This window comes from Schistocerca cancellata, chromosome 8 (genome assembly GCF_023864275.1).
Source record: "Schistocerca cancellata isolate TAMUIC-IGC-003103 chromosome 8, iqSchCanc2.1, whole genome shotgun sequence".
NCBI lineage: Eukaryota > Metazoa > Arthropoda > Insecta > Orthoptera > Acrididae > Schistocerca > Schistocerca cancellata.
The window spans coordinates 81,661,935-81,689,346 of NC_064633.1; the positions used below are offsets into that span (position 1 = coordinate 81,661,935).

The 27,412-nt window shown below is 49.9% G+C and overlaps 14 non-coding genes across 14 annotated transcripts; all 14 read left to right on the forward strand.

The window, feature by feature from the left end:
• The first annotated feature begins 528 nt into the window (after positions 1-528).
• Positions 529-612, forward strand: Trnal-uaa (transfer RNA leucine (anticodon UAA)). Its single transcript has one exon. It is a non-coding gene; the product is annotated as a tRNA-Leu (tRNA).
• A 3,701-nt stretch (positions 613-4,313) lies between these two features.
• Trnal-uaa (transfer RNA leucine (anticodon UAA)) lies at positions 4,314-4,397 on the forward strand. Its single transcript has one exon. It is a non-coding gene; the product is annotated as a tRNA-Leu (tRNA).
• A 1,806-nt stretch (positions 4,398-6,203) lies between these two features.
• Positions 6,204-6,288, forward strand: Trnal-uaa (transfer RNA leucine (anticodon UAA)). The gene has a single exon. It is a non-coding gene; the product is annotated as a tRNA-Leu (tRNA).
• Positions 6,289-8,093: 1,805 nt separating this feature from the next.
• Trnal-uaa (transfer RNA leucine (anticodon UAA)) lies at positions 8,094-8,178 on the forward strand. Its single transcript has one exon. It is a non-coding gene; the product is annotated as a tRNA-Leu (tRNA).
• Positions 8,179-9,983: 1,805 nt separating this feature from the next.
• Positions 9,984-10,067, forward strand: Trnal-uaa (transfer RNA leucine (anticodon UAA)). Its single transcript has one exon. It is a non-coding gene; the product is annotated as a tRNA-Leu (tRNA).
• A 1,801-nt stretch (positions 10,068-11,868) lies between these two features.
• Positions 11,869-11,952, forward strand: Trnal-uaa (transfer RNA leucine (anticodon UAA)). The gene has a single exon. It is a non-coding gene; the product is annotated as a tRNA-Leu (tRNA).
• A 1,803-nt stretch (positions 11,953-13,755) lies between these two features.
• On the forward strand, positions 13,756-13,839 carry Trnal-uaa (transfer RNA leucine (anticodon UAA)). The gene has a single exon. It is a non-coding gene; the product is annotated as a tRNA-Leu (tRNA).
• A 1,803-nt stretch (positions 13,840-15,642) lies between these two features.
• On the forward strand, positions 15,643-15,726 carry Trnal-uaa (transfer RNA leucine (anticodon UAA)). Its single transcript has one exon. It is a non-coding gene; the product is annotated as a tRNA-Leu (tRNA).
• A 1,803-nt stretch (positions 15,727-17,529) lies between these two features.
• Positions 17,530-17,613, forward strand: Trnal-uaa (transfer RNA leucine (anticodon UAA)). Its single transcript has one exon. It is a non-coding gene; the product is annotated as a tRNA-Leu (tRNA).
• A 1,803-nt stretch (positions 17,614-19,416) lies between these two features.
• Positions 19,417-19,500, forward strand: Trnal-uaa (transfer RNA leucine (anticodon UAA)). The gene has a single exon. It is a non-coding gene; the product is annotated as a tRNA-Leu (tRNA).
• A 1,803-nt stretch (positions 19,501-21,303) lies between these two features.
• Positions 21,304-21,387, forward strand: Trnal-uaa (transfer RNA leucine (anticodon UAA)). The gene has a single exon. It is a non-coding gene; the product is annotated as a tRNA-Leu (tRNA).
• Positions 21,388-23,190: 1,803 nt separating this feature from the next.
• Trnal-uaa (transfer RNA leucine (anticodon UAA)) lies at positions 23,191-23,274 on the forward strand. The gene has a single exon. It is a non-coding gene; the product is annotated as a tRNA-Leu (tRNA).
• Positions 23,275-25,077: 1,803 nt separating this feature from the next.
• On the forward strand, positions 25,078-25,161 carry Trnal-uaa (transfer RNA leucine (anticodon UAA)). The gene has a single exon. It is a non-coding gene; the product is annotated as a tRNA-Leu (tRNA).
• A 1,803-nt stretch (positions 25,162-26,964) lies between these two features.
• Trnal-uaa (transfer RNA leucine (anticodon UAA)) lies at positions 26,965-27,048 on the forward strand. The gene has a single exon. It is a non-coding gene; the product is annotated as a tRNA-Leu (tRNA).
• Positions 27,049-27,412: the final 364 nt, after the last annotated feature.

Here is a 27,412-nt window from a genome sequence, read left to right on the forward strand (position 1 = left end):
CGAACTTTCACTGAAGAATCTGCCCTTTAATGCACATCAGGGCGAACATGAAATTTCTAATATGAAGTACCCACTGACGATCCAAAGGCGTTTCAGTATGTATGCGTCGGGTACCACCGGGGGCAGTGCCTAAGTATTGTAAAGTGAAGGTCGACAGCTTGAGCCTCACAGGAAGTATTTCATTGGCTTCCCACGAGTGCGTAATGCACAGCGTGGCTGTTGCTAGGAAACGGCCTTATTTGCCGTTCGTTAATATCTAGTTTTCTTTGCATCAATGTGAAAATGTTACTATTACTAAATACAGTTTTGCTAGTTACAGTTCAAACTGGAAACGACGGAAGAAAGCGGTCCAACGCGCCACATTGGTTCCCGAAAGGGAGGGTGCGTTTCCTTCGCCACGTCTGACATTGTGTCTTAAATATTCTAAACCTGACATAATTACATCCTACCGAAAAAAGAAACAGATTTCGCAGCGAGGTTCTTGAGATATTGCTAGAGATGGAAGTCACTGGAGCGAATGCCTCGCACGTCAGATTGGCCGAGCGGTCTAAGGCGCCAGATTTAAGCTCTGGTTCCCGTAAGGGAGCGTGGGTTCGAACCCCACATCTGACAATGCATTTTGAACATTCTGAAACTAACATACTCCCTTGATCTTATAGAACAAGTAAATTACGCAGAAACACGCCATGCAGATTTTACTAGAGACGACAGTGACAGCAGTGTAGGGCGTCGCTCGTCCGGTAGCCCGAGCGGTCGAAAAGAAATAGCGGAACATACTTTTCCTGTGGCGAGTTTTAGCTCTTCTCACGGACGTTTCCGTTGTCGTTGTGTTGTGGCTCTAGGTTCCAAGCGACAGCGAGAAAACCTCAACAGCAACACATACGTGTTTAAATGAATCGTAGGGCCCTTAATAAAGATAGATGAAACGGTGGCTGAGGTACTGGAGTTCTGAAGCGGCCGTATTGCGTGGGCAGTAAGCTCACTAAGTTAGTGTGTCATGCTAATAACGGGAAGGCTGTGGATTAGGTCCCACCAATGGCTATTCCATATTGCTTCCCTAAAAGGCAGCGCGAGAGACTGCCAGGCAAATCTCAAGTGATCTGTACAAGGACTAAGATGTCCACACGTCTGGAAACGTTCTCGCCGACTTCTGTGCCACGCTGACGACACGGGTTCTCGTCCGGACACCGAAGTTAAGCAGCATTTTTGCGTGCTTAGTACACGGCTCGGTGACTAACTAGGATGTCTGCGTGCTGTTGGATTCTTCAATTTTGCCTTTTCCCTTAGTTTTCGGTGTTGCTGCGCGGTAATGATACGGTCCAGCACGCTGACCCGTCTCTTGCCTCTCGGTACCCAAATTCGCGAACCTGCGGCCACAGTCAAATGAAAGGGTCCGTTGTGTGTTTGTCGAGTTGGTCTCTCCCAGTCGATTCTAGCGCCTGTCCTCTACATATACGCCCATTTGCAAGCGTCAGCTTTCGCGTCAGCCGAGCAAAGTCGAGACAAGTCGACACATGGGGACGGGACACACGATGCTGTGAATCGCAATCCACACTAGCCTACGCGGAGCGGGACGAGGGGCGAAGGAAAACCATTCGTAACACGACAGTTCGCGAGCATTGAAAACATTCTCCTGAGTAAAGGAGACAACTTCCGTGCGGTGTCCGGGTTTCAAACCCAGATCAGTTACTTGGGAAGCAACCATGCTCACCGACACACCACCACCGCCTTCTGCTACGCGCTGCTTGCGCGCCGTGATGTGTCGCCTTCCCTCCTGGCGCCAGAGGCCGAAGGCAATCTCGCTGTACGCGCTCAACGCCGAGTGGAAGGCGAGCACATCTGAACCCGTTTTCCTGGTGCTGCTAGGGCGATATACTGTAACTGAGCGCAGAACGAACTTTCACTGAAGAATCTGCCCTTTAATGCACATCAGGGCGAACATGAAATTTCTAATATGAAGTACCCACTGACGATCCAAAGGCGTTTCAGTATGTATGCGTCGGTACCACCGGGGCAGTGCCTAAGTATTGTAAAGTGAAGGTCGACAGCTTGAGCCTCACAGGAAGTATTTCATTGGCTTCCCACGAGTGCGTAATGCACAGCGTGGCTGTTGCTAGGAAACGGCCTTATTTGCCGTTCGTTAATATCTAGTTTTCTTTGCATCAATGTGAAAATGTTACTATTACTAAATACAGTTTTGCTAGTTACAGTTCAAACTGGAAACGACGGAAGAAAGCGGTCCAACGCGCCACATTGGTTCCCGAAAGGGAGGGTGCGTTTCCTTCGCCACGTCTGACATTGTGTCTTAAATATTCTAAACCTGACATAATTACATCCTACCGAAAAAAGAAACAGATTTCGCAGCGAGGTTCTTGAGATATTGCTAGAGATGGGAAGTCACTGGAGCGAATGCCTCGCACGTCAGATTGGCCGAGCGGTCTAAGGCGCCAGATTTTAAGCTCTGGTTCCCGTAAGGGAGCGTGGGTTCGAACCCCACATCTGACAATGCATTTTGAACATTCTGAAACTAACATACTCCCTTGATCTTATAGAACAAGTAAATTACGCAGAAACACGCCATGCAGATTTTACTAGAGACGACAGTGACAGCAGTGTAGGCGTCGCTCGTCCGGTAGCCCGAGCGGTCGAAAAGAAATAGCGGAACATACTTTTCCTGTGGCGAGTTTTAGCTCTTCTCACGGACGTTTCCGTTGTCGTTGTGTTGTGGCTCTAGGTTCCAAGCGACAGCGAGAAAACCTCAACAGCAACACATACGTGTTTAAATGAATCGTAGGGCCTTAATAAAGATAGATGAAACGGTGGCTGAGGTACTGGAGTTCTGAAGCGGCCGTATTGCCGTGGGCAGTAAGCTCACTAAGTTAGTGTGTCATGCTAATAACGGGAAGGCTGTGGATTAGGTCCCCACCAATGGCTATTCCATATTGCTTCCCTAAAAGGCAGCGCGAGAGACTGCCAGGCAAATCTCAAGTGATCTGTACAAGGACTAAGATGTCCACACGTCTGGAAACGTTCTCGCCGACTTCTGTGCCACGCTGACGACACGGGTTCTCGTCCGAACACCGAAGTAAGCAGCATTTTTGCGTGCTTAGTACACGGCTCGGTGACTAACTAGGATGTCTGCGTGCTGTTGGATTCTTCAATTTTGCCTTTTCCCTTAGGTTTTCGGTGTTGCTGCGCGGTAATGATACGGTCCAGCACGCTGACCCGTCTCTTGCCTCTCGGTACCCAAAATTCGCGAACCTGCGGCCACAGTCAAATGAAAGGGTCCGTTGTGTGTTTGTCGAGTTGGTCTCTCCCAGTCGATTCTAGCGCCTGTCCTCTACATATACGCCCATTTGCAAGCGTCAGCTTTCGCGTCAGCCGAGCAAAGTCGAGACAAGTCGACACATGGGGACGGGACACACGATGCTGTGAATCGCAATCCACACTAGCCTACCGCGGAGCGGGACGAGGGGCGAAGGAAAACCATTCGTAACACGACAGTTCGCGAGCATTGAAAACATTCTCCTGAGTAAAGGAGACAACTTCCGTGCGGTGTCCGGGTTTCAAACCCAGATCAGTTACTTGGGAAGCAACCATGCTCACCGACACACCACCACCGCCTTCTGCTACGCGCTGCTTGCGCCGTGATGTGTCCGCCTTCCCTCCTGGCGCCAGAGGCCGAAGGCAATCTCGCTGTACGCGCTCAACGCCGAGTGGAAGGCGAGCACATCTGAACCCGTTTTCCTGGTGCTGCTAGGGCGATATACTGTAACTGAGCGCAGAACGAACTTTCACTGAAGAATCTGCCCTTTAATGCACATCAGGGCGAACATGAAATTTCTAATATGAAGTACCCACTGACGATCCAAAGGCGTTTCAGTATGTATGCGTCGGTACCACCGGGGCAGTGCCTAAGTATTGTAAAGTGAAGGTCGACAGCTTGAGCCTCACAGGAAGTATTTCATTGGCTTCCCACGAGTGCGTAATGCACAGCGTGGCTGTTGCTAGGAAACGGCCTTATTTGCCGTTCGTTAATATCTAGTTTTCTTTGCATCAATGTGAAAATGTTACTATGTACTAAATACAGTTTGGTAGTTACAGTTCAAACTGGAAACGACGGAAGAAAGCGGTCCAACGCGCCACATTGGTTCCCGAAAGGGAGGGTGCGTTTCCTTCGCCACGTCTGACATTGTGTCTTAAATATTCTAAACCTGACATAATTACATCCTACCGAAAAAAGAAACAGATTTCGCAGCGAGGTTCTTGAGATATTGCTAGAGATGGAAGTCACTGGAGCGAATGCCTCGCACGTCAGATTGGCCGAGCGGTCTAAGGCGCCAGATTTAAGCTCTGGTTCCCGTAAGGGAGCGTGGGTTCGAACCCCACATCTGACAATGCATTTTGAACATTCTGAAACTAACATACTCCCTTGATCTTATAGAACAAGTAAATTACGCAGAAACACGCCATGCAGATTTTACTAGAGACGACAGTGACAGCAGTGTAGGCGTCGCTCGTCCGGTAGCCCGAGCGGTCGAAAAGAAATAGCGGAACATACTTTTCCTGTGGCGAGTTTTAGCTCTTCTCACGGACGTTTCCGTTGTCGTTGTGTTGTGGCTCTAGGTTCCAAGCGACAGCGAGAGAAAACCTCAACAGCAACACATACGTGTTTAAATGAATCGTAGGGCCTTAATAAAGATAGATGAAACGGTGGCTGAGGTACTGGAGTTCTGAAGCGGCCGTATTGCGTGGGCAGTAAGCTCACTAAGTTAGTGTGTCATGCTAATAACGGGAAGGCTGTGGATTAGGTCCCACCAATGGCTATTCCATATTGCTTCCCTAAAAGGCAGCGCGAGAGACTGCCAGGCAAATCTCAAGTGATCTGTACAAGGACTAAGATGTCCACACGTCTGGAAACGTTCTCGCCGACTTCTGTGCCACGCTGACGGACACGGGTTCTCGTCCGGACACCGAAGTTAAGCAGCATTTTTGCGTGCTTAGTACACGGCTCGGTGACTAACTAGGATGTCTGCGTGCTGTTGGATTCTTCAATTTTGCCTTTTCCCTTAGTTTTCGGTGTTGCTGCGCGGTAATGATACGGTCCAGCACGCTGACCCGTCTCTTGCCTCTCGGTACCCAAATTCGCGAACCTGCGGCCACAGTCAAATGAAAGGGTCCGTTGTGTGTTTGTCGAGTTGGTCTCTCCCAGTCGATTCTAGCGCCTGTCCTCTACATATACGCCCATTTGCAAGCGTCAGCTTTCGCGTCAGCCGAGCAAAGTCGAGACAAGTCGACACATGGGGACGGGACACACGATGCTGTGAATCGCAATCCACACTAGCCTACGCGGAGCGGGACGAGGGGCGAAGGAAAACCATTCGTAACACGACAGTTCGCGAGCATTGAAAACATTCTCCTGAGTAAAGGAGACAACTTCCGTGCGGTGTCCGGGTTTCAAACCCAGATCAGTTACTTGGGAAGCAACCATGCTCACCGACACACCACCACCGCCTTCTGCTACGCGCTGCTTGCGCCGTGATGTGTCGCCTTCCCTCCTGGCGCCAGAGGCCGAAGGCAATCTCGCTGTACGCGCTCAACGCCGAGTGGAAGGCGAGCACATCTGAACCCGTTTTCCTGGTGCTGCTAGGGCGATATACTGTAACTGAGCGCAGAACGAACTTTCACTGAAGAATCTGCCCTTTAATGCACATCAGGGCGAACATGAAATTTCTAATATGAAGTACCCACTGACGATCCAAAGGCGTTTCAGTATGTATGCGTCGGTACCACCGGGGCAGTGCCTAAGTATTGTAAAGTGAAGGTCGACAGCTTGAGCCTCACAGGAAGTATTTCATTGGCTTCCCACGAGTGCGTAATGCACAGCGTGGCTGTTGCTAGGAAACGGCCTTATTTGCCGTTCGTTAATATCTAGTTTTCTTTGCATCAATGTGAAAATGTTACTATTACTAAATACAGTTTTGCTAGTTACAGTTCAAACTGGAAACGACGGAAGAAAGCGGTCCAACGCGCCACATTGGTTCCCGAAAGGGAGGGTGCGTTTCCTTCGCCACGTCTGACATTGTGTCTTAAATATTCTAAACCTGACATAATTACATCCTACCGAAAAAAGAAACAGATTTCGCAGCGAGGTTCTTGAGATATTGCTAGAGATGGAAGTCACTGGAGCGAATGCCTCGCACGTCAGATTGGCCGAGCGGTCTAAGGCGCCAGATTTAAGCTCTGGTTCCCGTAAGGGGAGCGTGGGTTCGAACCCCACATCTGACAATGCATTTTGAACATTCTGAAACTAACATACTCCCTTGATCTTATAGAACAAGTAAATTACGCAGAAACACGCCATGCAGATTTTACTAGAGACGACAGTGACAGCAGTGTAGGCGTCGCTCGTCCGGTAGCCCGAGCGGTCGAAAAGAAATAGCGGAACATACTTTTCCTGTGGCGAGTTTTAGCTCTTCTCACGGACGTTTCCGTTGTCGTTGTGTTGTGGCTCTAGGTTCCAAGCGACAGCGAGAAAACCTCAACAGCAACACATACGTGTTTAAATGAATCGTAGGGCCTTAATAAAGATAGATGAAACGGTGGCTGAGGTACTGGAGTTCTGAAGCGGCCGTATTGCGTGGGCAGTAAGCTCACTAAGTTAGTGTGTCATGCTAATAACGGGAAGGCTGTGGATTAGGTCCCACCAATGGCTATTTCCATATTGCTTCCCTAAAAGGCAGCGCGAGAGACTGCCAGGCAAATCTCAAGTGATCTGTACAAGGACTAAGATGTCCACACGTCTGGAAACGTTCTCGCCGACTTCTGTGCCACGCTGACGACACGGGTTCTCGTCCGGACACCGAAGTTAAGCAGCATTTTTGCGTGCTTAGTACACGGCTCGGTGACTAACTAGGATGTCTGCGTGCTGTTGGATTCTTTAATTTTGCCTTTTCCCTTAGTTTTCGGTGTTGCTGCGCGGTAATGATACGGTCCAGCACGCTGACCCGTCTCTTGCCTCTCGGTACCCAAATTCGCGAACCTGCGGCCACAGTCAAATGAAAGGGTCCGTTGTGTGTTTGTCGAGTTGGGTCTCTCCCAGTCGATTCTAGCGCCTGTCCTCTACATATACGCCCATTTGCAAGCGTCAGCTTTCGCGTCAGCCGAGCAAAGTCGAGACAAGTCGACACATGGGGACGGGACACACGATGCTGTGAATCGCAATCCACACTAGCCTACGCGGAGCGGGACGAGGGGCGAAGGAAAACCATTCGTAACACGACAGTTCGCGAGCATTGAAAACATTCTCCTGAGTAAAGGAGACAACTTCCGTGCGGTGTCCGGGTTTCAAACCCAGATCAGTTACTTGGGAAGCAACCATGCTCACCGACACACCACCACCGCCTTCTGCTACGCGCTGCTTGCGCCGTGATGTGTCGCCTTCCCTCCTGGCGCCAGAGGCCGAAGGCAATCTCGCTGTACGCGCTCAACGCCGAGTGGAAGGCGAGCACATCTGAACCCGTTTTCCTGGTGCTGCTAGGGCGATATACTGTAACTGAGCGCAGAACGAACTTTCACTGAAGAATCTGCCCTTTAATGCACATCAGGGCGAACATGAAATTTCTAATATGAAGTACCCACTGACGATCCAAAGGCGTTTCAGTATGTATGCGTCGGTACCACCGGGGCAGTGCCTAAGTATTGTAAAGTGAAGGTCGACAGCTTGAGCCTCACAGGAAGTATTTCATTGGCTTCCCACGAGTGCGTAATGCACAGCGTGGCTGTTGCTAGGAAACGGCCTTATTTGCCGTTCGTTAATATCTAGTTTTCTTTGCATCAATGTGAAAATGTTACTATTACTAAATACAGTTTTGCTAGTTACAGTTCAAACTGGAAACGACGGAAGAAAGCGGTCCAACGCGCCACATTGGTTCCCGAAAGGGAGGGTGCGTTTCCTTCGCCACGTCTGACATTGTGTCTTAAATATTCTAAACCTGACATAATTACATCCTACCGAAAAAAGAAACAGATTTCGCAGCGAGGTTCTTGAGATATTGCTAGAGATGGAAGTCACTGGAGCGAATGCCTCGCACGTCAGATTGGCCGGAGCGGTCTAAGGCGCCAGATTTAAGCTCTGGTTCCCGTAAGGGAGCGTGGGTTCGAACCCCACATCTGACAATGCATTTTGAACATTCTGAAACTAACATACTCCCTTGATCTTATAGAACAAGTAAATTACGCAGAAACACGCCATGCAGATTTTACTAGAGACGACAGTGACAGCAGTGTAGGCGTCGCTCGTCCGGTAGCCCGAGCGGTCGAAAAGAAATAGCGGAACATACTTTTCCTGTGGCGAGTTTTAGCTCTTCTCACGGACGTTTCCGTTGTCGTTGTGTTGTGGCTCTAGGTTCCAAGCGACAGCGAGAAAACCTCAACAGCAACACATACGTGTTTAAATGAATCGTAGGGCCTTAATAAAGATAGATGAAACGGTGGCTGAGGTACTGGAGTTCTGAAGCGGCCGTATTGCGTGGGCAGTAAGCTCACTAAGTTAGTGTTGTCATGCTAATAACGGGAAGGCTGTGGATTAGGTCCCACCAATGGCTATTCCATATTGCTTCCCTAAAAGGCAGCGCGAGAGACTGCCAGGCAAATCTCAAGTGATCTGTACAAGGACTAAGATGTCCACACGTCTGGAAACGTTCTCGCCGACTTCTGTGCCACGCTGACGACACGGGTTCTCGTCCGGACACCGAAGTTAAGCAGCATTTTTGCGTGCTTAGTACACGGCTCGGTGACTAACTAGGATGTCTGCGTGCTGTTGGATTCTTTAATTTTGCCTTTTCCCTTAGTTTTCGGTGTTGCTGCGCGGTAATGATACGGTCCAGCACGCTGACCCGTCTCTTGCCTCTCGGTACCCAAATTCGCGAACCTGCGCCACAGTCAAATGAAAGGGTCCGTTGTGTGTTTTGTCGAGTTGGTCTCTCCCAGTCGATTCTAGCGCCTGTCCTCTACATATACGCCCATTTGCAAGCGTCAGCTTTCGCGTCAGCCGAGCAAAGTCGAGACAAGTCGACACATGGGGACGGGACACACGATGCTGTGAATCGCAATCCACACTAGCCTACGCGGAGCGGGACGAGGGGCGAAGGAAAACCATTCGTAACACGACAGTTCGCGAGCATTGAAAACATTCTCCTGAGTAAAGGAGACAACTTCCGTGCGGTGTCCGGGTTTCAAACCCAGATCAGTTACTTGGGAAGCAACCATGCTCACCGACACACCACCACCGCCTTCTGCTACGCGCTGCTTGCGCCGTGATGTGTCGCCTTCCCTCCTGGCGCCAGAGGCCGAAGGCAATCTCGCTGTACGCGCTCAACGCCGAGTGGAAGGCGAGCACATCTGAACCCGTTTTCCTGGTGCTGCTAGGGCGATATACTGTAACTGAGCGCAGAACGAACTTTCACTGAAGAATCTGCCCTTTAATGCACATCAGGGCGAACATGAAATTTCTAATATGAAGTACCCACTGACGATCCAAAGGCGTTTCAGTATGTATGCGTCGGTACCACCGGGGCAGTGCCTAAGTATTGTAAAGTGAAGGTCGACAGCTTGAGCCTCACAGGAAGTATTTCATTGGCTTCCCACGAGTGCGTAATGCCAGAGCGTGGCTGTTGCTAGGAAACGGCCTTATTTGCCGTTCGTTAATATCTAGTTTTCTTTGCATCAATGTGAAAATGTTACTATTACTAAATACAGTTTTGCTAGTTACAGTTCAAACTGGAAACGACGGAAGAAAGCGGTCCAACGCGCCACATTGGTTCCCGAAAGGGAGGGTGCGTTTCCTTCGCCACGTCTGACATTGTGTCTTAAATATTCTAAACCTGACATAATTACATCCTACCGAAAAAAGAAACAGATTTCGCAGCGAGGTTCTTGAGATATTGCTAGAGATGGAAGTCACTGGAGCGAATGCCTCGCACGTCAGATTGGCCGAGCGGTCTAAGGCGCCAGATTTAAGCTCTGGTTCCCGTAAGGGAGCGTGGGTTCGAACCCCACATCTGACAATGCATTTTGAACATTCTGAAACTAACATACTCCCTTGATCTTATAGAACAAGTAAATTACGCAGAAACACGCCATGCAGATTTTACTAGAGACGACAGTGACAGCAGTGTAGGCGTCGCTCGTCCGGTAGCCCGAGCGGTCGAAAAGAAATAGCGGAACATACTTTTCCTGTGGCGAGTTTTAGCTCTTCTCACGGACGTTTCCGTTGTCGTTGTGTTGTGGCTCTAGGTTCCAAGCGACAGCGAGAAAACCTCAACAGCAACACATACGTGTTTAAATGAATCGTAGGGCCTTAATAAAGATAGATGAAACGGTGGCTGAGGTACTGGAGTTCTGAAGCGGCCGTATTGCGTGGGCAGTAAGCTCACTAAGTTAGTGTGTCATGCTAATAACGGGAAGGCTGTGGATTAGGTCCCACCAATGGCTATTCCATATTGCTTCCCTAAAAGGCAGCGCGAGAGACTGCCAGGCAAATCTCAAGTGATCTGTACAAGGACTAAGATGTCCACACGTCTGGAAACGTTCTCGCCGACTTCTGTGCCACGCTGACGACACGGGTTCTCGTCCGGACACCGAAGTTAAGCAGCATTTTTTGCGTGCTTAGTACACGGCTTGACTAACTAGGATGTCTGCGTGCTGTTGGATTCTTCAATTTTGCCTTTTCCCTTAGTTTTCGGTGTTGCTGCGCGGTAATGATACGGTCCAGCACGCTGACCCGTCTCTTGCCTCTCGGTACCCAAATTCGCGAACCTGCGGCCACAGTCAAATGAAAGGGTCCGTTGTGTGTTTGTCGAGTTGGTCTCTCCCAGTCGATTCTAGCGCCTGTCCTCTACATATACGCCCATTTGCAAGCGTCAGCTTTCGCGTCAGCCGAGCAAAGTCGAGACAAGTCGACACATGGGGACGGGACACACGATGCTGTGAATCGCAATCCACACTAGCCTACGCGGAGCGGGACGAGGGGCGAAGGAAAACCATTCGTAACACGACAGTTCGCGAGCATTGAAAACATTCTCCTGAGTAAAGGAGACAACTTCCGTGCGGTGTCCGGGTTTCAAACCCAGATCAGTTACTTGGGAAGCAACCATGCTCACCGACACACCACCACCGCCTTCTGCTACGCGCTGCTTGCGCCGTGATGTGTCGCCTTCCCTCCTGGCGCCAGAGGCCGAAGGCAATCTCGCTGTACGCGCTCAACGCCGAGTGGAAGGCGAGCACATCTGAACCCGTTTTCCTGGTGCTGCTAGGGCGATATACTGTAACTGAGCGCAGAACGAACTTTCACTGAAGAATCTGCCCTTTAATGCACATCAGGGCGAACATGAAATTTCTAATATGAAGTACCCACTGACGATCCAAAGGCGTTTCAGTATGTATGCGTCGGTACCACCGGGGCAGTGCCTAAGTATTGTAAAGTGAAGGTCGACAGCTTGAGCCTCACAGGAAGTATTTCATTGGCTTCCCACGAGTGCGTAATGCACAGCGTGGCTGTTGCTAGGAAACGGCCTTATTTGCCGTTCGTTAATATCTAGTTTTCTTTGCATCAATGTGAAAATGTTACTATTACTAAATACAGTTTTGCTAGTTACAGTTCAAACTGGAAACGACGGAAGAAAGCGGTCCAACGCGCCACATTGGTTCCCGAAAGGGAGGGTGCGTTTCCTTCGCCACGTCTGACATTGTGTCTTAAATATTCTAAACCTGACATAATTACATCCTACCGAAAAAAGAAACAGATTTCGCAGCGAGGTTCTTGAGATATTGCTAGAGATGGAAGTCACTGGAGCGAATGCCTCGCACGTCAGATTGGCCGAGCGGTCTAAGGCGCCAGATTTAAGCTCTGGTTCCCGTAAGGGAGCGTGGGTTCGAACCCCACATCTGACAATGCATTTTGAACATTCTGAAACTAACATACTCCCTTGATCTTATAGAACAAGTAAATTACGCAGAAACACGCCATGCAGATTTTACTAGAGACGACAGTGACAGCAGTGTAGGCGTCGCTCGTCCGGTAGCCCGAGCGGTCGAAAAGAAATAGCGGAACATACTTTTCCTGTGGCGAGTTTTAGCTCTTCTCACGGACGTTTCCGTTGTCGTTGTGTTGTGGCTCTAGGTTCCAAGCGACAGCGAGAAAACCTCAACAGCAACACATACGTGTTTAAATGAATCGTAGGGCCTTAATAAAGATAGATGAAACGGTGGCTGAGGTACTGGAGTTCTGAAGCGGCCGTATTGCGTGGGCAGTAAGCTCACTAAGTTAGTGTGTCATGCTAATAACGGGAAGGCTGTGGATTAGGTCCCACCAATGGCTATTCCATATTGCTTCCCTAAAAGGCAGCGCGAGAGACTGCCAGGCAAATCTCAAGTGATCTGTACAAGGACTAAGATGTCCACACGTCTGGAAACGTTCTCGCCGACTTCTGTGCCACGCTGACGACACGGGTTCTCGTCCGGACACCGAAGTTAAGCAGCATTTTTGCGTGCTTAGTACACGGCTCGGTGACTAACTAGGATGTCTGCGTGCTGTTGGATTCTTCAATTTTGCCTTTTCCCTTAGTTTTCGGTGTTGCTGCGCGGTAATGATACGGTCCAGCACGCTGACCCGTCTCTTGCCTCTCGGTACCCAAATTCGCGAACCTGCGGCCACAGTCAAATGAAAGGGTCCGTTGTGTGTTTGTCGAGTTGGTCTCTCCCAGTCGATTCTAGCGCCTGTCCTCTACATATACGCCCATTTGCAAGCGTCAGCTTTCGCGTCAGCCGAGCAAAGTCGAGACAAGTCGACACATGGGGACGGGACACACGATGCTGTGAATCGCAATCCACACTAGCCTACGCGGAGCGGGACGAGGGGCGAAGGAAAACCATTCGTAACACGACAGTTCGCGAGCATTGAAAACATTCTCCTGAGTAAAGGAGACAACTTCCGTGCGGTGTCCGGGTTTCAAACCCAGATCAGTTACTTGGGAAGCAACCATGCTCACCGACACACCACCACCGCCTTCTGCTACGCGCTGCTTGCGCCGTGATGTGTCGCCTTCCCTCCTGGCGCCAGAGGCCGAAGGCAATCTCGCTGTACGCGCTCAACGCCGAGTGGAAGGCGAGCACATCTGAACCCGTTTTCCTGGTGCTGCTAGGGCGATATACTGTAACTGAGCGCAGAACGAACTTTCACTGAAGAATCTGCCCTTTAATGCACATCAGGGCGAACATGAAATTTCTAATATGAAGTACCCACTGACGATCCAAAGGCGTTTCAGTATGTATGCGTCGGTACCACCGGGGCAGTGCCTAAGTATTGTAAAGTGAAGGTCGACAGCTTGAGCCTCACAGGAAGTATTTCATTGGCTTCCCACGAGTGCGTAATGCACAGCGTGGCTGTTGCTAGGAAACGGCCTTATTTGCCGTTCGTTAATATCTAGTTTTCTTTGCATCAATGTGAAAATGTTACTATTACTAAATACAGTTTTGCTAGTTACAGTTCAAACTGGAAACGACGGAAGAAAGCGGTCCAACGCGCCACATTGGTTCCCGAAAGGGAGGGTGCGTTTCCTTCGCCACGTCTGACATTGTGTCTTAAATATTCTAAACCTGACATAATTACATCCTACCGAAAAAAGAAACAGATTTCGCAGCGAGGTTCTTGAGATATTGCTAGAGATGGAAGTCACTGGAGCGAATGCCTCGCACGTCAGATTGGCCGAGCGGTCTAAGGCGCCAGATTTAAGCTCTGGTTCCCGTAAGGGAGCGTGGGTTCGAACCCCACATCTGACAATGCATTTTGAACATTCTGAAACTAACATACTCCCTTGATCTTATAGAACAAGTAAATTACGCAGAAACACGCCATGCAGATTTTACTAGAGACGACAGTGACAGCAGTGTAGGCGTCGCTCGTCCGGTAGCCCGAGCGGTCGAAAAGAAATAGCGGAACATACTTTTCCTGTGGCGAGTTTTAGCTCTTCTCACGGACGTTTCCGTTGTCGTTGTGTTGTGGCTCTAGGTTCCAAGCGACAGCGAGAAAACCTCAACAGCAACACATACGTGTTTAAATGAATCGTAGGGCCTTAATAAAGATAGATGAAACGGTGGCTGAGGTACTGGAGTTCTGAAGCGGCCGTATTGCGTGGGCAGTAAGCTCACTAAGTTAGTGTGTCATGCTAATAACGGGAAGGCTGTGGATTAGGTCCCACCAATGGCTATTCCATATTGCTTCCCTAAAAGGCAGCGCGAGAGACTGCCAGGCAAATCTCAAGTGATCTGTACAAGGACTAAGATGTCCACACGTCTGGAAACGTTCTCGCCGACTTCTGTGCCACGCTGACGACACGGGTTCTCGTCCGGACACCGAAGTTAAGCAGCATTTTTGCGTGCTTAGTACACGGCTCGGTGACTAACTAGGATGTCTGCGTGCTGTTGGATTCTTCAATTTTGCCTTTTCCCTTAGTTTTCGGTGTTGCTGCGCGGTAATGATACGGTCCAGCACGCTGACCCGTCTCTTGCCTCTCGGTACCCAAATTCGCGAACCTGCGGCCACAGTCAAATGAAAGGGTCCGTTGTGTGTTTGTCGAGTTGGTCTCTCCCAGTCGATTCTAGCGCCTGTCCTCTACATATACGCCCATTTGCAAGCGTCAGCTTTCGCGTCAGCCGAGCAAAGTCGAGACAAGTCGACACATGGGGACGGGACACACGATGCTGTGAATCGCAATCCACACTAGCCTACGCGGAGCGGGACGAGGGGCGAAGGAAAACCATTCGTAACACGACAGTTCGCGAGCATTGAAAACATTCTCCTGAGTAAAGGAGACAACTTCCGTGCGGTGTCCGGGTTTCAAACCCAGATCAGTTACTTGGGAAGCAACCATGCTCACCGACACACCACCACCGCCTTCTGCTACGCGCTGCTTGCGCCGTGATGTGTCGCCTTCCCTCCTGGCGCCAGAGGCCGAAGGCAATCTCGCTGTACGCGCTCAACGCCGAGTGGAAGGCGAGCACATCTGAACCCGTTTTCCTGGTGCTGCTAGGGCGATATACTGTAACTGAGCGCAGAACGAACTTTCACTGAAGAATCTGCCCTTTAATGCACATCAGGGCGAACATGAAATTTCTAATATGAAGTACCCACTGACGATCCAAAGGCGTTTCAGTATGTATGCGTCGGTACCACCGGGGCAGTGCCTAAGTATTGTAAAGTGAAGGTCGACAGCTTGAGCCTCACAGGAAGTATTTCATTGGCTTCCCACGAGTGCGTAATGCACAGCGTGGCTGTTGCTAGGAAACGGCCTTATTTGCCGTTCGTTAATATCTAGTTTTCTTTGCATCAATGTGAAAATGTTACTATTACTAAATACAGTTTTGCTAGTTACAGTTCAAACTGGAAACGACGGAAGAAAGCGGTCCAACGCGCCACATTGGTTCCCGAAAGGGAGGGTGCGTTTCCTTCGCCACGTCTGACATTGTGTCTTAAATATTCTAAACCTGACATAATTACATCCTACCGAAAAAAGAAACAGATTTCGCAGCGAGGTTCTTGAGATATTGCTAGAGATGGAAGTCACTGGAGCGAATGCCTCGCACGTCAGATTGGCCGAGCGGTCTAAGGCGCCAGATTTAAGCTCTGGTTCCCGTAAGGGAGCGTGGGTTCGAACCCCACATCTGACAATGCATTTTGAACATTCTGAAACTAACATACTCCCTTGATCTTATAGAACAAGTAAATTACGCAGAAACACGCCATGCAGATTTTACTAGAGACGACAGTGACAGCAGTGCAGGCGTCGCTCGTCCGGTAGCCCGAGCGGTCGAAAAGAAATAGCGGAACATACTTTTCCTGTGGCGAGTTTTAGCTCTTCTCACGGACGTTTCCGTTGTCGTTGTGTTGTGGCTCTAGGTTCCAAGCGACAGCGAGAAAACCTCAACAGCAACACATACGTGTTTAAATGAATCGTAGGGCCTTAATAAAGATAGATGAAACGGTGGCTGAGGTACTGGAGTTCTGAAGCGGCCGTATTGCGTGGGCAGTAAGCTCACTAAGTTAGTGTGTCATGCTAATAACGGGAAGGCTGTGGATTAGGTCCCACCAATGGCTATTCCATATTGCTTCCCTAGAAGGCAGCGCGAGAGACTGCCAGGCAAATCTCAAGTGATCTGTACAAGGACTAAGATGTCCACACGTCTGGAAACGTTCTCGCCGACTTCTGTGCCACGCTGACGACACGGGTTCTCGTCCGATCACCGAAGTTAAGCAGCATTTTTGCGTGCTTAGTACACGGCTCGGTGACTAACTAGGATGTCTGCGTGCTGTTGGATTCTTTAATTTTGCCTTTTCCCTTAGTTTTCGGTGTTGCTGCGCGGTAATGATACGGTCCAGCACGCTGACCCGTCTCTTGCCTCTCGGTACCCAAATTCGCGAACCTGCGGCCACAGTCAAATGAAAGGGTCCGTTGTGTGTTTGTCGAGTTGGTCTCTCCCAGTCGATTCTAGCGCCTGTCCTCTACATATACGCCCATTTGCAAGCGTCAGCTTTCGCGTCAGCCGAGCAAAGTCGAGACAAGTCGACACATGGGGACGGGACACACGATGCTGTGAATCGCAATCCACACTAGCCTACGCGGAGCGGGACGAGGGGCGAAGGAAAACCATTCGTAACACGACAGTTCGCGAGCATTGAAAACATTCTCCTGAGTAAAGGAGACAACTTCCGTGCGGTGTCCGGGTTTCAAACCCAGATCAGTTACTTGGGAAGCAACCATGCTCACCGACACACCACCACCGCCTTCTGCTACGCGCTGCTTGCGCCGTGATGTGTCGCCTTCCCTCCTGGCGCCAGAGGCCGAAGGCAATCTCGCTGTACGCGCTCAACGCCGAGTGGAAGGCGAGCACATCTGAACCCGTTTTCCTGGTGCTGCTAGGGCGATATACTGTAACTGAGCGCAGAACGAACTTTCACTGAAGAATCTGCCCTTTAATGCACATCAGGGCGAACATGAAATTTCTAATATGAAGTACCCACTGACGATCCAAAGGCGTTTCAGTATGTATGCGTCGGTACCACCGGGGCAGTGCCTAAGTATTGTAAAGTGAAGGTCGACAGCTTGAGCCTCACAGGAAGTATTTCATTGGCTTCCCACGAGTGCGTAATGCACAGCGTGGCTGTTGCTAGGAAACGGCCTTATTTGCCGTTCGTTAATATCTAGTTTTCTTTGCATCAATGTGAAAATGTTACTATTACTAAATACAGTTTTGCTAGTTACAGTTCAAACTGGAAACGACGGAAGAAAGCGGTCCAACGCGCCACATTGGTTCCCGAAAGGGAGGGTGCGTTTCCTTCGCCACGTCTGACATTGTGTCTTAAATATTCTAAACCTGACATAATTACATCCTACCGAAAAAAGAAACAGATTTCGCAGCGAGGTTCTTGAGATATTGCTAGAGATGGAAGTCACTGGAGCGAATGCCTCGCACGTCAGATTGGCCGAGCGGTCTAAGGCGCCAGATTTAAGCTCTGGTTCCCGTAAGGGAGCGTGGGTTCGAACCCCACATCTGACAATGCATTTTGAACATTCTGAAACTAACATACTCCCTTGATCTTATAGAACAAGTAAATTACGCAGAAACACGCCATGCAGATTTTACTAGAGACGACAGTGACAGCAGTGTAGGCGTCGCTCGTCCGGTAGCCCGAGCGGTCGAAAAGAAATAGCGGAACATACTTTTCCTGTGGCGAGTTTTAGCTCTTCTCACGGACGTTTCCGTTGTCGTTGTGTTGTGGCTCTAGGTTCCAAGCGACAGCGAGAAAACCTCAACAGCAACACATACGTGTTTAAATGAATCGTAGGGCCTTAATAAAGATAGATGAAACGGTGGCTGAGGTACTGGAGTTCTGAAGCGGCCGTATTGCGTGGGCAGTAAGCTCACTAAGTTAGTGTGTCATGCTAATAACGGGAAGGCTGTGGATTAGGTCCCACCAATGGCTATTCCATATTGCTTCCCTAAAAGGCAGCGCGAGAGACTGCCAGGCAAATCTCAAGTGATCTGTACAAGGACTAAGATGTCCACACGTCTGGAAACGTTCTCGCTGACTTCTGTGCCACGCTGACGACACGGGTTCTCGTCCGGACACCGAAGTTAAGCAGCATTTTTGCGTGCTTAGTACACGGCTCGGTGACTAACTAGGATGTCTGCGTGCTGTTGGATTCTTCAATTTTGCCTTTTCCCTTAGTTTTCGGTGTTGCTGCGCGGTAATGATACGGTCCAGCACGCTGACCCGTCTCTTGCCTCTCGGTACCCAAATTCGCGAACCTGCGGCCACAGTCAAATGAAAGGGTCCGTTGTGTGTTTGTCGAGTTGGTCTCTCCCAGTCGATTCTAGCGCCTGTCCTCTACATATACGCCCATTTGCAAGCGTCAGCTTTCGCGTCAGCCGAGCAAAGTCGAGACAAGTCGACACATGGGGACGGGACACACGATGCTGTGAATCGCAATCCACACTAGCCTACGCGGAGCGGGACGAGGGGCGAAGGAAAACCATTCGTAACACGACAGTTCGCGAGCATTGAAAACATTCTCCTGAGTAAAGGAGACAACTTCCGTGCGGTGTCCGGGTTTCAAACCCAGATCAGTTACTTGGGAAGCAACCATGCTCACCGACACACCACCACCGCCTTCTGCTACGCGCTGCTTGCGCCGTGATGTGTCGCCTTCCCTCCTGGCGCCAGAGGCCGAAGGCAATCTCGCTGTACGCGCTCAACGCCGAGTGGAAGGCGAGCACATCTGAACCCGTTTTCCTGGTGCTGCTAGGGCGATATACTGTAACTGAGCGCAGAACGAACTTTCACTGAAGAATCTGCCCTTTAATGCACATCAGGGCGAACATGAAATTTCTAATATGAAGTACCCACTGACGATCCAAAGGCGTTTCAGTATGTATGCGTCGGTACCACCGGGGCAGTGCCTAAGTATTGTAAAGTGAAGGTCGACAGCTTGAGCCTCACAGGAAGTATTTCATTGGCTTCCCACGAGTGCGTAATGCACAGCGTGGCTGTTGCTAGGAAACGGCCTTATTTGCCGTTCGTTAATATCTAGTTTTCTTTGCATCAATGTGAAAATGTTACTATTACTAAATACAGTTTTGCTAGTTACAGTTCAAACTGGAAACGACGGAAGAAAGCGGTCCAACGCGCCACATTGGTTCCCGAAAGGGAGGGTGCGTTTCCTTCGCCACGTCTGACATTGTGTCTTAAATATTCTAAACCTGACATAATTACATCCTACCGAAAAAAGAAACAGATTTCGCAGCGAGGTTCTTGAGATATTGCTAGAGATGGAAGTCACTGGAGCGAATGCCTCGCACGTCAGATTGGCCGAGCGGTCTAAGGCGCCAGATTTAAGCTCTGGTTCCCGTAAGGGAGCGTGGGTTCGAACCCCACATCTGACAATGCATTTTGAACATTCTGAAACTAACATACTCCCTTGATCTTATAGAACAAGTAAATTACGCAGAAACACGCCATGCAGATTTTACTAGAGACGACAGTGACAGCAGTGCAGGCGTCGCTCGTCCGGTAGCCCGAGCGGTCGAAAAGAAATAGCGGAACATACTTTTCCTGTGCCGAGTTTTAGCTCTTCTCACGGACGTTACCGTTGTCGTTGTGTTGTGGCTCTAGGTTCCAAGCGACAGCGAGAAAACCTCAACAGCAACACATACGTGTTTAAATGAATCGTAGGGCCTTAATAAAGATAGATGAAACGGTGGCTGAGGTACTGGAGTTCTGAAGCGGCCGTATTGCGTGGGCAGTAAGCTCACTAAGTTAGTGTGTCATGCTAATAACGGGAAGGCTGTGGATTAGGTCCCACCAAGGGCTATTCCATATTGCTTCCCTAGAAGGCAGCGCGAGAGACTGCCAGGCAAATCTCAAGTGATCTGTACAAGGACTAAGATGTCCACACGTCTGGAAACGTTCTCGCCGACTTCTGTGCCACGCTGACGACACGGGTTCTCGTCCGATCACCGAAGTTAAGCAGCATTTTTGCGTGCTTAGTACACGGCTCGGTGACTAACTAGGATGTCTGCGTGCTGTTGGATTCTTTAATTTTGCCTTTTCCCTTAGTTTTCGGTGTTGCTGCGCGGTAATGATACGGTCCAGCACGCTGACCCGTCTCTTGCCTCTCGGTACCCAAATTCGCGAACCTGCGGCCACAGTCAAATGAAAGGGTCCGTTGTGTGTTTGTCGAGTTGGTCTCTCCCAGTCGATTCTAGCGCCTGTCCTCTACATATACGCCCATTTGCAAGCGTCAGCTTTCGCGTCAGCCGAGCAAAGTCGAGACAAGTCGACACATGGGGACGGGACACACGATGCTGTGAATCGCAATCCACACTAGCCTACGCGGAGCGGGACGAGGGGCGAAGGAAAACCATTCGTAACACGACAGTTCGCGAGCATTGAAAACATTCTCCTGAGTAAAGGAGACAACTTCCGTGCGGTGTCCGGGTTTCAAACCCAGATCAGTTACTTGGGAAGCAACCATGCTCACCGACACACCACCACCGCCTTCTGCTACGCGCTGCTTGCGCCGTGATGTGTCGCCTTCCCTCCTGGCGCCAGAGGCCGAAGGCAATCTCGCTGTACGCGCTCAACGCCGAGTGGAAGGCGAGCACATCTGAACCCGTTTTCCTGGTGCTGCTAGGGCGATATACTGTAACTGAGCGCAGAACGAACTTTCACTGAAGAATCTGCCCTTTAATGCACATCAGGGCGAACATGAAATTTCTAATATGAAGTACCCACTGACGATCCAAAGGCGTTTCAGTATGTATGCGTCGGTACCACCGGGGCAGTGCCTAAGTATTGTAAAGTGAAGGTCGACAGCTTGAGCCTCACAGGAAGTATTTCATTGGCTTCCCACGAGTGCGTAATGCACAGCGTGGCTGTTGCTAGGAAACGGCCTTATTTGCCGTTCGTTAATATCTAGTTTTCTTTGCATCAATGTGAAAATGTTACTATTACTAAATACAGTTTTGCTAGTTACAGTTCAAACTGGAAACGACGGAAGAAAGCGGTCCAACGCGCCACATTGGTTCCCGAAAGGGAGGGTGCGTTTCCTTCGCCACGTCTGACATTGTGTCTTAAATATTCTAAACCTGACATAATTACATCCTACCGAAAAAAGAAACAGATTTCGCAGCGAGGTTCTTGAGATATTGCTAGAGATGGAAGTCACTGGAGCGAATGCCTCGCACGTCAGATTGGCCGAGCGGTCTAAGGCGCCAGATTTAAGCTCTGGTTCCCGTAAGGGAGCGTGGGTTCGAACCCCACATCTGACAATGCATTTTGAACATTCTGAAACTAACATACTCCCTTGATCTTATAGAACAAGTAAATTACGCAGAAACACGCCATGCAGATTTTACTAGAGACGACAGTGACAGCAGTGTAGGCGTCGCTCGTCCGGTAGCCCGAGCGGTCGAAAAGAAATAGCGGAACATACTTTTCCTGTGGCGAGTTTTAGCTCTTCTCACGGACGTTTCCGTTGTCGTTGTGTTGTGGCTCTAGGTTCCAAGCGACAGCGAGAAAACCTCAACAGCAACACATACGTGTTTAAATGAATCGTAGGGCCTTAATAAAGATAGATGAAACGGTGGCTGAGGTACTGGAGTTCTGAAGCGGCCGTATTGCGTGGGCAGTAAGCTCACTAAGTTAGTGTGTCATGCTAATAACGGGAAGGCTGTGGATTAGGTCCCACCAATGGCTATTCCATATTGCTTCCCTAAAAGGCAGCGCGAGAGACTGCCAGGCAAATCTCAAGTGATCTGTACAAGGACTAAGATGTCCACACGTCTGGAAACGTTCTCGCCGACTTCTGTGCCACGCTGACGACACGGGTTCTCGTCCGGACACCGAAGTTAAGCAGCATTTTTGCGTGCTTAGTACACGGCTCGGTGACTAACTAGGATGTCTGCGTGCTGTTGGATTCTTCAATTTTGCCTTTTCCCTTAGTTTTCGGTGTTGCTGCGCGGTAATGATACGGTCCAGCACGCTGACCCGTCTCTTGCCTCTCGGTACCCAAATTCGCGAACCTGCGGCCACAGTCAAATGAAAGGGTCCGTTGTGTGTTTGTCGAGTTGGTCTCTCCCAGTCGATTCTAGCGCCTGTCCTCTACATATACGCCCATTTGCAAGCGTCAGCTTTCGCGTCAGCCGAGCAAAGTCGAGACAAGTCGACACATGGGGACGGGACACACGATGCTGTGAATCGCAATCCACACTAGCCTACGCGGAGCGGGACGAGGGGCGAAGGAAAACCATTCGTAACACGACAGTTCGCGAGCATTGAAAACATTCTCCTGAGTAAAGGAGACAACTTCCGTGCGGTGTCCGGGTTTCAAACCCAGATCAGTTACTTGGGAAGCAACCATGCTCACCGACACACCACCACCGCCTTCTGCTACGCGCTGCTTGCGCCGTGATGTGTCGCCTTCCCTCCTGGCGCCAGAGGCCGAAGGCAATCTCGCTGTACGCGCTCAACGCCGAGTGGAAGGCGAGCACATCTGAACCCGTTTTCCTGGTGCTGCTAGGGCGATATACTGTAACTGAGCGCAGAACGAACTTTCACTGAAGAATCTGCCCTTTAATGCACATCAGGGCGAACATGAAATTTCTAATATGAAGTACCCACTGACGATCCAAAGGCGTTTCAGTATGTATGCGTCGGTACCACCGGGGCAGTGCCTAAGTATTGTAAAGTGAAGGTCGACAGCTTGAGCCTCACAGGAAGTATTTCATTGGCTTCCCACGAGTGCGTAATGCACAGCGTGGCTGTTGCTAGGAAACGGCCTTATTTGCCGTTCGTTAATATCTAGTTTTCTTTGCATCAATGTGAAAATGTTACTATTACTAAATACAGTTTTGCTAGTTACAGTTCAAACTGGAAACGACGGAAGAAAGCGGTCCAACGCGCCACATTGGTTCCCGAAAGGGAGGGTGCGTTTCCTTCGCCACGTCTGACATTGTGTCTTAAATATTCTAAACCTGACATAATTACATCCTACCGAAAAAAGAAACAGATTTCGCAGCGAGGTTCTTGAGATATTGCTAGAGATGGAAGTCACTGGAGCGAATGCCTCGCACGTCAGATTGGCCGAGCGGTCTAAGGCGCCAGATTTAAGCTCTGGTTCCCGTAAGGGAGCGTGGGTTCGAACCCCACATCTGACAATGCATTTTGAACATTCTGAAACTAACATACTCCCTTGATCTTATAGAACAAGTAAATTACGCAGAAACACGCCATGCAGATTTTACTAGAGACGACAGTGACAGCAGTGTAGGCGTCGCTCGTCCGGTAGCCCGAGCGGTCGAAAAGAAATAGCGGAACATACTTTTCCTGTGGCGAGTTTTAGCTCTTCTCACGGACGTTTCCGTTGTCGTTGTGTTGTGGCTCTAGGTTCCAAGCGACAGCGAGAAAACCTCAACAGCAACACATACGTGTTTAAATGAATCGTAGGGCCTTAATAAAGATAGATGAAACGGTGGCTGAGGTACTGGAGTTCTGAAGCGGCCGTATTGCGTGGGCAGTAAGCTCACTAAGTTAGTGTGTCATGCTAATAACGGGAAGGCTGTGGATTAGGTCCCACCAATGGCTATTCCATATTGCTTCCCTAAAAGGCAGCGCGAGAGACTGCCAGGCAAATCTCAAGTGATCTGTACAAGGACTAAGATGTCCACACGTCTGGAAACGTTCTCGCTGACTTCTGTGCCACGCTGACGACACGGGTTCTCGTCCGGACACCGAAGTTAAGCAGCATTTTTGCGTGCTTAGTACACGGCTCGGTGACTAACTAGGATGTCTGCGTGCTGTTGGATTCTTCAATTTTGCCTTTTCCCTTAGTTTTCGGTGTTGCTGCGCGGTAATGATACGGTCCAGCACGCTGACCCGTCTCTTGCCTCTCGGTACCCAAATTCGCGAACCTGCGGCCACAGTCAAATGAAAGGGTCCGTTGTGTGTTTGTCGAGTTGGTCTCTCCCAGTCGATTCTAGCGCCTGTCCTCTACATATACGCCCATTTGCAAGCGTCAGCTTTCGCGTCAGCCGAGCAAAGTCGAGACAAGTCGACACATGGGGACGGGACACACGATGCTGTGAATCGCAATCCACACTAGCCTACGCGGAGCGGGACGAGGGGCGAAGGAAAACCATTCGTAACACGACAGTTCGCGAGCATTGAAAACATTCTCCTGAGTAAAGGAGACAACTTCCGTGCGGTGTCCGGGTTTCAAACCCAGATCAGTTACTTGGGAAGCAACCATGCTCACCGACACACCACCACCGCCTTCTGCTACGCGCTGCTTGCGCCGTGATGTGTCGCCTTCCCTCCTGGCGCCAGAGGCCGAAGGCAATCTCGCTGTACGCGCTCAACGCCGAGTGGAAGGCGAGCACATCTGAACCCGTTTTCCTGGTGCTGCTAGGGCGATATACTGTAACTGAGCGCAGAACGAACTTTCACTGAAGAATCTGCCCTTTAATGCACATCAGGGCGAACATGAAATTTCTAATATGAAGTACCCACTGACGATCCAAAGGCGTTTCAGTATGTATGCGTCGGTACCACCGGGGCAGTGCCTAAGTATTGTAAAGTGAAGGTCGACAGCTTGAGCCTCACAGGAAGTATTTCATTGGCTTCCCACGAGTGCGTAATGCACAGCGTGGCTGTTGCTAGGAAACGGCCTTATTTGCCGTTCGTTAATATCTAGTTTTCTTTGCATCAATGTGAAAATGTTACTATTACTAAATACAGTTTTGCTAGTTACAGTTCAAACTGGAAACGACGGAAGAAAGCGGTCCAACGCGCCACATTGGTTCCCGAAAGGGAGGGTGCGTTTCCTTCGCCACGTCTGACATTGTGTCTTAAATATTCTAAACCTGACATAATTACATCCTACCGAAAAAAGAAACAGATTTCGCAGCGAGGTTCTTGAGATATTGCTAGAGATGGAAGTCACTGGAGCGAATGCCTCGCACGTCAGATTGGCCGAGCGGTCTAAGGCGCCAGATTTAAGCTCTGGTTCCCGTAAGGGAGCGTGGGTTCGAACCCCACATCTGACAATGCATTTTGAACATTCTGAAACTAACATACTCCCTTGATCTTATAGAACAAGTAAATTACGCAGAAACACGCCATGCAGATTTTACTAGAGACGACAGTGACAGCAGTGCAGGCGTCGCTCGTCCGGTAGCCCGAGCGGTCGAAAAGAAATAGCGGAACATACTTTTCCTGTGCCGAGTTTTAGCTCTTCTCACGGACGTTACCGTTGTCGTTGTGTTGTGGCTCTAGGTTCCAAGCGACAGCGAGAAAACCTCAACAGCAACACATACGTGTTTAAATGAATCGTAGGGCCTTAATAAAGATAGATGAAACGGTGGCTGAGGTACTGGAGTTCTGAAGCGGCCGTATTGCGTGGGCAGTAAGCTCACTAAGTTAGTGTGTCATGCTAATAACGGGAAGGCTGTGGATTAGGTCCCACCAAGGGCTATTCCATATTGCTTCCCTAGAAGGCAGCGCGAGAGACTGCCAGGCAAATCTCAAGTGATCTGTACAAGGACTAAGATGTCCACACGTCTGGAAACGTTCTCGCCGACTTCTGTGCCACGCTGACGACACGGGTTCTCGTCCGATCACCGAAGTTAAGCAGCATTTTTGCGTGCTTAGTACACGGCTCGGTGACTAACTAGGATGTCTGCGTGCTGTTGGATTCTTTAATTTTGCCTTTTCCCTTAGTTTTCGGTGTTGCTGCGCGGTAATGATACGGTCCAGCACGCTGACCCGTCTCTTGCCTCTCGGTACCCAAATTCGCGAACCTGCGGCCACAGTCAAATGAAAGGGTCCGTTGTGTGTTTGTCGAGTTGGTCTCTCCCAGTCGATTCTAGCGCCTGTCCTCTACATATACGCCCATTTGCAAGCGTCAGCTTTCGCGTCAGCCGAGCAAAGTCGAGACAAGTCGACACATGGGGACGGGACACACGATGCTGTGAATCGCAATCCACACTAGCCTACGCGGAGCGGGACGAGGGGCGAAGGAAAACCATTCGTAACACGACAGTTCGCGAGCATTGAAAACATTCTCCTGAGTAAAGGAGACAACTTCCGTGCGGTGTCCGGGTTTCAAACCCAGATCAGTTACTTGGGAAGCAACCATGCTCACCGACACACCACCACCGCCTTCTGCTACGCGCTGCTTGCGCCGTGATGTGTCGCCTTCCCTCCTGGCGCCAGAGGCCGAAGGCAATCTCGCTGTACGCGCTCAACGCCGAGTGGAAGGCGAGCACATCTGAACCCGTTTTCCTGGTGCTGCTAGGGCGATATACTGTAACTGAGCGCAGAACGAACTTTCACTGAAGAATCTGCCCTTTAATGCACATCAGGGCGAACATGAAATTTCTAATATGAAGTACCCACTGACGATCCAAAGGCGTTTCAGTATGTATGCGTCGGTACCACCGGGGCAGTGCCTAAGTATTGTAAAGTGAAGGTCGACAGCTTGAGCCTCACAGGAAGTATTTCATTGGCTTCCCACGAGTGCGTAATGCACAGCGTGGCTGTTGCTAGGAAACGGCCTTATTTGCCGTTCGTTAATATCTAGTTTTCTTTGCATCAATGTGAAAATGTTACTATTACTAAATACAGTTTTGCTAGTTACAGTTCAAACTGGAAACGACGGAAGAAAGCGGTCCAACGCGCCACATTGGTTCCCGAAAGGGAGGGTGCGTTTCCTTCGCCACGTCTGACATTGTGTCTTAAATATTCTAAACCTGACATAATTACATCCTACCGAAAAAAGAAACAGATTTCGCAGCGAGGTTCTTGAGATATTGCTAGAGATGGAAGTCACTGGAGCGAATGCCTCGCACGTCAGATTGGCCGAGCGGTCTAAGGCGCCAGATTTAAGCTCTGGTTCCCGTAAGGGAGCGTGGGTTCGAACCCCACATCTGACAATGCATTTTGAACATTCTGAAACTAACATACTCCCTTGATCTTATAGAACAAGTAAATTACGCAGAAACACGCCATGCAGATTTTACTAGAGACGACAGTGACAGCAGTGTAGGCGTCGCTCGTCCGGTAGCCCGAGCGGTCGAAAAGAAATAGCGGAACATACTTTTCCTGTGGCGAGTTTTAGCTCTTCTCACGGACGTTTCCGTTGTCGTTGTGTTGTGGCTCTAGGTTCCAAGCGACAGCGAGAAAACCTCAACAGCAACACATACGTGTTTAAATGAATCGTAGGGCCTTAATAAAGATAGATGAAACGGTGGCTGAGGTACTGGAGTTCTGAAGCGGCCGTATTGCGTGGGCAGTAAG